The 12430-nt window shown below is 32.8% G+C and overlaps 1 protein-coding gene across 7 annotated transcripts in view; it reads left to right on the forward strand.

The window, feature by feature from the left end:
- pde1cb (phosphodiesterase 1C, calmodulin-dependent b) overlaps window positions 1-12430 on the forward strand; it is an 87717-nt gene that overhangs the window by 29471 nt on the left and 45816 nt on the right. The window contains exons 1-2 of one of the 7 annotated variants that reach the window (XR_009267510.1): window positions 3855-4090; window positions 7843-7869. The exons of the other annotated variants lie outside the window; for them this stretch is intronic. The gene's annotated coding sequence lies outside the window, so the exon portion shown is untranslated. Of the gene's footprint in view, window positions 1-3854; window positions 4091-7842; window positions 7870-12430 lie in introns of those variants that run through there. 7 annotated transcript variants of the gene reach the window in all.

The raw sequence follows: 12430 nt of genomic DNA on the forward strand, positions 1-12430 counted from the left end.
ATTTAGATAAAATGTTATATACATACATGCATACATACATATACACACACACACATATACATACATATATATATATATACACACACATACACTGCCGTTCAAAATACTTTTAATGTTTTTTTTAATGTAATTTATTTCAGTGATGCAAATCAGAATATTTATCAGCCTGATTTATTATCAATGCTGTTCTTTTTTAGCTTTCTATTCATAAAAGAACCCTGAACAAAATGTCACAGGTTCCAAAAAATATTAAGCAGCAAAACTGTTCCCTGTTGAATAAAACCAGCATATGCTGGTATGGTATGTTTTGAAGCATGGGATGCTGGTTTGAGCTGATTTAAGCTGGTTTAAGCTGGTCATGTGCTGGTCCTAAGATGGTCCGACCAGCTCAAGACCAGCACATGATCAGCATAAACCAGCATCCCAGCTTCAAAACATACCTAACCAGCATATGCTGTTTTTTTGTTTTTGTTTTTTTCAACAACACTGGTAATAAATCAATATATTTGAATGATTTCTGAAGGATCATATGACTCTGAAAACTGGAGTAACAGCTGATAAAAATTCAGATTTGCATCACTGAATTAAATACAATTATTTTAAAGTATATTAATTATGTATAATAAATGTATATATGTATATAACCTCTGACACGGAGAAGAGTGAAAACTCCTCACATGACCGCTACAGAACATCTGAACATAACGGAAAAAATGCACATTGACGGATCTTCTTCCGTCTGTTCTGCGAAATGTAAACAAATGTAGCCTTTATTTCTGCAATCGTAAATATTGTGAAAATATCAATATTAATTGTCTTCAGGCAAGGCATTCCTCCTGGAACTTACGCGGGTTATCCGGTGTTTATTTCATACTCTGTGACAGCTTATTTAATGAATAAATTATACATTGTATTTAATGTGTAAGGTACATGTACAAACTGGTAATGTCATAGTGGTATCGTGTACTGTAATCGAATCTATACCTGTGGAACCGACAGCACACGCGGTGTTCATCTAATAAAGATCTTCATAGCTAGCAAACCATAGCCTTTGCTTTCAACTGACTGTAGATCCAAAGCCACGTCTTCAACGCTCTTCTACAACTCTGAGTGAGAACCGCTTCAGACGACTCAGTGCGTGCGGCAGGGAACTGAACGAATCATTCAAACTGATTCGCGAACCGATTCACTGGTCTGCCAACTGGTTTGATCAAGCCTTCGAACAGAATTGACTCAAAAGAATGAATCATTCGCGAACGGGCATCGCTCATTGTCCAGAAAAAAAAGTAGACGGTGCGCTTGGAATAAATTGAAGGATTTTTAACTTGTACTGCATAAGATAAGGTAACGAGAGGAGCGTAGCCCACAGTAATGAAGTAAAAGTACTGTTTTTTCACTAAAAATGTACTTGAGTAAGAGTAAAAGTACCCATTTTTAAATATACTCTAAAAGTATTAGTTACCCAAAAAATTTACTCAAGTAAATGTAACGAAGTAAATGTAACTCGTTACTACCCACCTCTGATGATAATTATATACAATTTGCTTCCATTAACAACACATTCATTCAGATCTTTATAGTTAAGTGCCAATTAGCTACAGGACACTGGCACATGCTAATGTAGTTATCTAAAAGACTCACAACACTTGCATTTTAAAAGACAAACAACATGCAGTATATACAGGTGCATCTCAATAAATTAGAATGTTCATTTATTTCATTTATTTCCGTAATTCAACTCAAATTGTGAAACTCGTGTATTAAATAAATTCAATGCACACAGACTGAAGTAGTTTAAGTCTTTGGTTCTTTTAATTGTGATGATTTTGGCTCACATTTAACAAAAACCCACCAATTCACTATCTCAACAAATTAGAATATGGTGACATGCCAATCAGTTAATCAACTCAAAACACCTGCAAAGGTTTCCTGAGCCTTCAAAATGGTCTCTCAGTTTGGTTCACTAGGCTACACAATCATGGGGAAGACTGCTGATCTGACAGTTGTCCAGAAGACAATCATTGACACCCTTCACAAGGAGGGTAAGCCACAAACATTCATTGCCAAAGAAGCTGGCAGTTCACAGAGTGCTGTATCCAAGCATGTTAACAGAAAGTTGAGTGGAAGGAAAAAGTGTGGAAGAAAAAGATGCACAACCAACCGAGAGAACCGCAGCCTTATGAGGATTGGCAAGCAAAATTGATTCAAGAATTTGGGTGAACTTCACAAGGAATGGACTGAGGCTGAGGTCAAGGAATCAAGAGCCACCACACACAGACGTGTCGAGGAATTTGGCTACAGTTGTCGTATTCCTCTTGTTAAGCTACTCCTGAACCACAGACAATGTCAGAGGCGTCTCACCTGGGCTAAGGAGAAGAAGAACTGGACTGAAATGAACATACTTTCCAGAAGGCCAACAATTCACTAAAAATGTTTTTTTTTTTTTTTATTGGTCTTATGAAGTATTCTAATTTGTTGAGATAGTGAATTGGTGGGTTTTTGTTAAATGTGAGCCAAAATCATCACAATTAAAAGAACCAAAGACTTAAACTACTTCAGTTTGTGTGCATTGAATTTATTTAATACACGAGTTTCACAATTTGAGTTGAATTACAGAAATAAATGAAATAAATGAACATTCTAATTTATTGAGATGCACCTGTATAGTCCTAAAGTGTTGCTGTCCATCCTCAACCTAACCACAGGCTCTACTCATCACCACTACGGTAACACTACAAAACCAACATAACAGAAACATATGTAAATCCTAACATAACACAACAATTAAGTACTAACTTATGTCTCTCTATGTTGATCTTGTGCAAAAACTCACAAAATAACACTTAATTCCTACATTTATTTTCCTCGTTGTCTGATGCAAAGCATGCTGGGAATTAGAAAACGCAATCATTTTAAGTTCACCTTACTACAACGACTTTTTGAGTCTACAGAACTTATTTCAATTAAGTCCAATTGACTTTCATTATTATTTGAGTGATATTAACTCATTTCATTTAATTCATTTCACTGTTCAGTTTTACAGTGAATGAAACAAACTCTGATGGCAAACAAACCAAAATCTTTAGTGTGAAGGTGTAAGTTATGTTGCATTTATGAGAAAATTGTTAATTTAAAGAGTATATAAATTTGAATTCATATTGACATTTCTGACCTTGATTGCCATCTTGGCAAATCTGAGCATATTTTAAAACTTTGTTGTTAGACATTCTAGACAAATATGTATTATTTTAGTATCATTAAGATGCGATTATTTTAATATTTGTAGTTCTCATTTTAATTTGAAAGTTTTAGTAGTTTTTATCTTTTTTTTTCTTTTGTAAATGTCTGCATAGTTTTTATTCATTTATGTTTTAGTTTTACTACATCAAGTTAAAGTGAATGAAATATAGAAATGTGGTACCTAGCAGAAATAAAATGTTTTTTATATATATTTTATTTTATTTCCGAAAATGTTTATTTCATTTTAAATAACAAAAAACGTATTTTTATGGTTTTAGTTTTAGTTAACTACAATAACCCTGGAGATTATAGTTTTTTTTCTTATGGGACTCAAACAAAAGCCTCTGTTTTCTCCGTTAATCCCATTGCTGTCTAGGAGAAACAATTGAGATATTAAAGAGATGTCATTTGTGATTTGTCCTATTGTCATTATTGATCATGGCATCACTGCTGGAAGCTTCAGTCACACGCAACCCCTCCCACCAACACTCATGAAACCAGGAGTCTGCCTTAATCAGAGCCGTGCTGTATTTCTCTGAGAGTGAGAGAGAGAGAGAGAGTGAGTGAGAGATCGTACCGCAGTACCGTCACACGCTCCTGTGCTCAGACTGGAGTGGAGCACAAGGGACAGGAGGAGAGAACAGGGCTATGACGACTGCAGCGTCCCAACCGCAGCTCAACTGAAGAGGGGAATCTGTCGCTCCTCTGCTCCGGCTCTGGGATTAAGTTATTGTTCCTGTCTTGGCATCATGGAGTCTCCCACCAGAGAGATCGAGGAGTTTGAAAGCACCTCGCTCAAGTACTTACAGCCCGACCAGATCGAGAAAATCTGGCTCCGACTGCGGGGACTGTGAGTATCCGCTTTTCAACAGGTTTTCTTGTGTTTTCTGTGTGCGTGTTCATCTAAGAGGTTGACAAACATCCTGAATCTCACTTTTCACCACAAAATAAGTAGGAAAAAATAAGAAATTATAATCAGAATAAAGCATAAAGCCTGTTTTAGCACTATTTTTAATGACAATTAAGCTTTTATTGTTGATTCTTGTTACTGAAAGTTACTTGCTGCAATACAATTTTTTTGTTTAAATCAACATAAATTAAAGGCAGTACAACAAATATCATGATGGACAAATAATAATATCCATGATATTCTATATTCTATTCTATTCTATTCTATTCTATTCTATTCTATTCTATTCTATTCTATTCTATTCTATTCTATTATTTTATATCATATTATATTATGCTATACTATATTATATTATATCTTTTAGTTATATTATATTATATTATATATTTAAGTTGTAGTGTTGTATAGTGTCATTCCACTTTTCAGGTTATTAATAAAATAATTACAATTCAAATAATTAAAGTATTTTTGGATACCTTCTGGATTTGAATGAACAAATTGAGAAATTACCAAAAATAAATAAATTAATTAAAATAATAATTAAATAAAAAATAATTTTAAAATTGATTACTTTTTGATTATATATATATTTTTTCTCAATTGTCATGTCCCCATGCTAAAAGTCTTGATGGTCTTTTTCTTTTTCTTTTTTTTGTGTGAAATATGACTTTTAACTATTCTGGATGGATGCACCAAAGAATGCAATTGCAAATGCAAAATATTTGCAGAAAACAAATATTCACAAATATTATTCTTTAATATTCAAAATATTATTATTATATTCAAATATTATTATTACAGTAATTGTTCCAAATAAAGGTTTTTTATTGTGATTTTATTCACACTACAATGAGGTCATTTCACTGAGAGCTGGTGACTTTTTATTAATATGTTTCAAATGCTTCTCAAATCTATATTAAACAGCTCCATCATCTGCAGACAAACTCATTTCTTCAATGTCAATCAGTTTTTCTCTCTGGCTGTTATTGGGCAGCTGGAGAGAAAGTCTCTATATTGTCCCAGAACTCAGTGAATGAAATGCAATTTCCTCACTATGGGTGAAGAAGAAAAGATGAGTGAGAGAAGGAGAAAGAAAAAAGCGAATGGAAGCTGGAAAGAGATGAATGATGGGAGGGCTGTTTGTCTCCTCTCATATTCTCTCCATTCAGGCAGTAGACTAGTAACTTCCCTCTGTTAATGCTGAGTTTTTGTGTGTGTCGTGAGTCTGTTAAAGTCAACATGAAATCAGATTGAACCTTACTTTTTAAATTTATTTATATATATATATATTTATATCGTTCTTATTGTAAATGATTCAGTAGTGCATGTTATTCTAAAGTAGAGAATGTCTGTCTTTATCTTTCATCCAAACATAATAGCTTGCTCCACCTCTGAAATGACTTTCTTTTTCTGTTGACGTCAACAAGAGCCCTTCATTTTCAACTCCTCCCCTCAGACTTTTCATAATCCAATCAGTTCTCGAGTCTCTCCTATCTTATTTTCCTCGTTAAATATTTTATTTCACTTAAACATACATTAGAGTCATATTACAGAAGTAAAATTGGTTTTATGTTGACTTTAAGTTACACTAAGTATTTAGATTTCCAAATTTGAGCTTTACCTCCAATATTTAGCAATGGAAAAATAAATTTTTATGTATTATATTTACTATCGTGGACATTGTTATTATTATTTATTATTTACTATCATGATGGATAGTATGAAAATAATAATTCACATGAATAATAAAATAATTACAATTAAAAAATCTTTTTTTATTCGTACTAGGTTTAGATGGGCAAATACTATAAAAATATTATAAAATATAAAAACAATTAATTAAAAATAAATAAATAAATAAAAAATAACAAATAAAAAATGTAATTATTATTAAAGTATTTATTTTTTTATTTTTTTTAATTAATTATTTTTATTTCTTAGTTGCACGAAAATCTCAATGCATAAATTATTGATGGTCCTAATTCTAAAATATGTCCTTTTTAAAAAAAATTTCAGTCAGTTCCTTATGAATAAAATCAAGTCACTCTCCCTTATTTTTATTGTTAAATGTCATATTTCACTTGAATATACATCAGAAGTCAGAGTCAGAATAGTTCACTAAAAATTAAAAGATATACACTCACTTTCAAATCCATGTAGTTTTATGTCTTCTGTGGAACGTAAAAAGAGAATATTGAGAATTTTACAGAATATCCAAGCTGTTTGTGTCTTTATAAAGACAGTAGAATGTAACCAGGGACTGTCAAGGTCCAAAAACACCAAAAAGCTCCATAAAAGTGGTGCCTATGACGTCACTGACATCATAAAGTGAAGTTTGAATATGCACATGCACACATTTGATGTGTTCCACACAAGCAATTAGACATCTTAATATTTGTGGATGAACTATTCCTTTAAGAACTTTGTTGTTCTCTCTAAGGGAGAGCCAAAAACAAGAGCTCTTTTTGCCAAAATTGTGTTAGTCCCTTCACTGGGTTTGGATTATTGCCGGTCACAGGACGCCAGGCCAGTTCACAGGATGTTAAGCTGTTTTGCTGTGTTTGGGCATGTAGAAGCAGCTGTATATGTGGATGTTAAAGGTTACTGCAGTGGGTAAATCTGACCGCATCAGCATTTAATCTCAAAGAAAGCCTCAAACACGCACAGCTGTCGTGAGTGTGCATGTGCGCATTCGTGGACATGGTTCTGCATGTGCGTTTGTGTGTATGCAACACTTCAGTGGTGTGAAGCCGCACTCCTAATTGTGTTTGGGGACTTTTTTTTAGAAAGAAAAGGGGGACAGTAAGAAGGAGTTTCCTTTTCTAAGGAGTAATTTCAGGCACCAGTGATAGTGGCTCATGGCAGGAATGAGTAATGATTGGGCAGCTCTGAATTTTCCTGTGCGTTGACTAATTGCTTCACCGTCCTTGTGTTGTTAATGGGCTTTAGAGGCATATATGAGCTGTCAGCGACACACCATAAAAAAAGCAGTGCTTTAAACAGCCTGCATGAAAAGTTGGCTTAATGCCTTTTGAAACAAAATTTGTATAGATCCATGTCTCAAAAACTGAAAAAAAAGATTTTGATTTGATATCAATCAGGTATACAGTAAGAGTTTTTTTTTTTTTTTTTTAATTTAATTTAAATTTGTATTATTTTCCCAAAAGGGCATGTGTTTACATGTACTATATGTGAAGAACTTTAAGTAACATTTTATTTTATTTGATTTTACTTTATTTTCAGAGAGTGCATATGTCTGCATGTGTTATATGTGAAGAACTTTAAGCAAATCTATATTTTATTTTATTTTACTTTGTTTTATTTTATTCAGAAAGGGCAAGAGTTTGTATGTGCTATATGTGGAAAACTTTTTTTAAAAAAATTCCAAAATGGAAGCAAAAATGTTTTGCAACTTGCGGGGCCATAAAAACAACCTGAAAAATGTATGACAAAATAATATAACTTATAATAATAATAATAATAAATATTAATCTTTATGCTACAGTTGAAATAAATGCATTACACCACTGATAAACATTTGATCTCAGTGGAGTGTTCAGCATGAAATAGCAGGGTTTAAATACACTGTGTGTGTGTGTGTGTGTGTGTTTAGTGTTATTTATGAAAAAAATCCAATATAATTGTGCACAATAGCTGAATGCAGGTTTTAACATGTGTTTGTTTTGTTACAGGAGGAAGTACAAGAAAACATCTCAGAGGTAAGGCAGTGAAGATCTGAGGAGTGCTGAACTCATCACCATCCACTGTGAAAACCACTTTTAGCAATAAATGTGATTTCTCTAACACTTGTATGTCTTGTATACATTAGCTAGATTCAGTAACATTCACTCAAGCATGGAAGAATCTAGCTTAAACCACCTGAAGGTAGCTGGTCCAAACTGGTGTAGGTGGGTGACCTCCCTTCTAATGGTCAGGCTGTTGTTGTTGTTTTTGTTTTTTGGAATGGCTCCATTAAGAACTATTAACATCCATGGAACATTTCCATTCCACAAAAGGTTCCAGAAACATGCATTAAGAAAATAAATGGGGTCTGTTATCACTTCCTGTTGACTTAAACTGGATTTTCCAGCAGGGGCTGGTATAAAAATGATGTAGCGTGACCAGAAACATGTATTGTAAATGGGCTCAATTTTTTTTTTTTTTTTTTTTTAGCTGGGTTTTTCCAGGAGGAGCTAATATCAGAAATTTTTCATAGTTTCTGATAAATTCCCATAAGAAGGGATGTGACATGATTCTGGAGTAAGCTTGTGATGGAGTAAAGTTATTTATTGGTTTTTGAAACATAGTAAGTGGTTTGTTGCTGGTCCAAAGTGGTCTACCAGTAGTAACCAGCACTGTAAAAAAGAAATCTGTAGTTTTTACAAAATAATTCTGGCAGCTGTGGTTGCCAGAATAATTTTGTAAAAAATACAGAAAAACTGTAAACACATTTACAGTATAAAACTGTAATTTACAAACAGGGAAATTTGAATGTAAACCACTAAATTAAACAACACACACTGCTATTAAAACCTGTTTTGTACCTTTAACATACATACATGAAGAATCAGGTAGCTTCGCCACAAGCAGAAGTATATACTAATATATAGAAGGTGCACAGAGTCATTCATGCAAACACAAAACACCATCATGGTAACACACATGATGCTTAAATAATGCAATAAACTTTCATTAAACAACAGAAGATGTAACATAAAGCCCAAATGTACATAACTGATAACAAAAACTATTAAAAAACATGATTATTTAAACAAAATACTTTAAAATGTGGAGTGTCACGCAGGAAATTCTGGGAATATCAGTTTACAGTTTTTGACTAAATTATAAATTGATTTGTTATTTTTACTTCTAAAAACTGTACAATTAACAGCATTTTACTGTAAAATTACATGAATTGTCTGGTTAGATCTTTTACAGTTTTCCCCTGTATATAGTACAGGAACTCACTGTTAACATATTAACAGTTTTTTTCAGTAGAGCTTTTACAAAATTTTACAGTTAAAATTACACTTATTTTTTACAGTGAGCTTGATCAATATCATTTAAGCCAGGTTAGTATACCAGCAGCTCACATAAACTAGCTTGGACCAGCTAGAAACCAGTTCCAAAAACCAGCAAAATTATGATTTTTTTACTTTGCAATAACATGCAACTAGTTGTGTACAGTATGACTAGATCAAGGAAATGGGGTCAGTTTTACATTTACATTTATGCATTTAGCAGACGCTTTTATCCAAAGCGACTTACATTGCATTCAAGTTACAGTTTTTACATTTTATCAGCTCTTGCTTTCCCTGGGAATCAAACCCATGATCTTAGCGTTGCTAGCGCCATGCTCTACTATTTGAGCTACAGGAAAGCAGTTTTGACTTCCCCTTATTTCGTTCCAGCAGATATATTTTGCACATTTCTGATAAATTCCCATATAGGGAAGCTTGGTTCCAGCTTGGGATAAAATATCTCCCAATTCAGACTATTTTATAAATTCATATAAACTCTGAACGGCAAGATATAAATGCAGAATTGAGAGAAAAGTCAGAATTTTGAGTTTATATCTCACAATTCTGACTTTTTTGTCATAATTCTGAGAAAACATTCAGAATTGTGAGATATAAACTCAAATTTGTGATACAAATGCAGAATTGTGGGATATAAACTCAGAATTGTAGGATATAAATGCAGAATTGGAAGATATAAACTCAGATTTGTGAGATATAAATGCAGAATTGCAAGATATAAACAGAATTGTAGGATATAAATGCAGAATTGCAAGATATAAACTCAGATTTGCAAGATATAAATTCAGAATTGTGAGATGTAAGCGTAGCAGGATATAAAGGCAGAATTGCGAGATATAAACTCAGAATAAAGGCAGAATTATGATATAAAAAGTCACAATCAAAATTGCGAGATGTAGACTTGGAATTGTGAGAAAGTACATCTGAATTCTGAGTTTATCTCTCGCAATTCTGACTTTTTTTCTGGCTGAATTGTGCGATATAAACTCAAAGGTGCAAGAAAAGAAGTCTTAATTGTGAGATAAAAAGTCACAATTACAGAAACAAGCTTCCATCATAAAAACTGGCTGCATGTGATCATAGAGTAAGCGTGTGATTGAGTAGAGTTACCTTGCGTATTTTTTCAGAATTACATGTCAACACAAACCACAGAAAGGCGACAACAGTGTTTGTGTGCAGTATGTGGCTCTCTGAAAACATCTGTTGAAACAAATGCACTTTGGCCTGCGCTGAGCACTCTGCAATTATGAGTGAGAAGAGGTGGAGAGACAATAACAGAGAAAGAAAGATGTCAGGAGAGCCGATGCAGAAACATAGCGTAAGAGAGCGCAAATGAGAGAAACACAGAGAGAGAGAGAGATATGGTGAAGCCGGGTCTAATATTAGAGCGAGAGTGGGTTTAATTGGGGAGGGCTCAGCGGAGACTTTCCTCCGCTAACAGAGGGAGGGATGACTTCCTGTGCAGCTCCTCTCTGATTGACAGCTCAATGGGTGTCTGGGTAATTATGGCAGGCTAATTGGCTGCAGAGCATTCTGGGACTCTGTCATTACAGACGCAACAGGACAGTTACAAACACGTGTGTGAGAGCATTCACACGGACACACATACAGTACACGAGGAAGACTTGAGGATCTTTCATTCATTTTCATATTAAATGAATCGAGCAGTTATTATTAATGTAACTTTTAGTATTTCTGTTCATTTAACGTAATTACAACTACAGTACATTACGCAATTCACAAGGCAATAAGAATTCATTTTTTAAACAAATAAATACTTTTATTCTGCAAGGATGCATTAAATTGATCAAAAGTGACATTTATAATTATGAAATATTTCTATATTCTTTTGAACGTTCTATTTATCAAGGAATCTAAAAGATGTATTGCGGTTTCCACAAAATATTAAGCAGAACAAGTGTTTTCAACAGTGATAATAAGAGGAAATGTTTCTTGAGGAGTAAATCAGCATATTAGAATGATTTCTGAAGGATCATGTGACAATGAGGACTGGAGTAATTCAGCTTTGCATCGCAGAAATAAATTACACTTAGAAATATGTGAGATATAAACGCAAGATTGCAAGTTATAAATTCAGAATTGCAAGATATAAACAGAATTGAAAAATATAAATGTAGAGTTTTGAGATATAAAATGTAGAATCGAGGGATATAAATGCAGAATTGTGAGATATAAATGTAAAATTGAGGGATATAAATGTAGAATTGAGGGATATAAATGTAGAATTTAGGGATATAAATGCAGAATTGTGAGATATAAATGTAGAATTGCAGGATATAAATTCAGAATTTTGAGATATAAATGTAGAATTGACGGATATAAATGCAGAATTGTGAGAGATAAATGTTGAATTGAGGGATATAAATACAGAATTGTGAGTTCTAAATGTAGAATTGAGGGATATAAATTCAGAATTTTGAGGTATAAATGCAGAATTGTGAGATATAAATGTAGAATTGCGGAATATAAATTCAGAATTTTGAGATATAAATGTATAATTGAGGGATATAAATGCAGAATTGTGAGAGATAAATGTAGAATTGAGGATATAAATACAGAATTGTGAGATATAAATGTAAAATTGAGGGATATAAATGTAGAATTGAGGGATATAAATGCAGAATTGTGAGATATAAATGTAAAATTGAGGATATAAATGTAGAATTTAGGGATATAAATGCAGAATTTTGAGATATAAATGTAGAATTGCGGATATAAATTCAGAATTTTGAGATATAAATGTAGAATTGAGGGATATAAATGCAGAATTTTGAGATATAAATGTAGAATTGACGGATATAAATGCAGAATTGTGAGAGATAAATGTTGAATTGAGGGATATAAATACAGAATTGTGAGTTATAAATGTAGAATTGAGGATATAAATACAGAATTTTGAGATATAAATGCAGAATTGTGAGATATAAATGTAGAATTGCGGAATATAAATTCAGAATTTTGAGATATAAATGTAGAATTGAGGGATATAAATGCAGAATTGTGAGATATAAATGTAAAATTGAGGGATATAAATGTAGAATTGAGGGATATAAATGCAGAATTTTGAGATATAAATGTAGAATTGAGGGATATAAATGCAGAATTTTGAGATATAAATGCAGAATTGTGAGTTATAAATGTAGAATTGAGGGATATACATGTAGAATTAAGGGATATAAATGAAGAATTGTGAGTTATAAATGTAGAATTGAGGGATATA

The sequence above is a fragment of the Onychostoma macrolepis genome, chromosome 02 (assembly GCF_012432095.1).
Source record: "Onychostoma macrolepis isolate SWU-2019 chromosome 02, ASM1243209v1, whole genome shotgun sequence".
Classification (NCBI taxonomy): domain Eukaryota; kingdom Metazoa; phylum Chordata; class Actinopteri; order Cypriniformes; family Cyprinidae; genus Onychostoma; species Onychostoma macrolepis.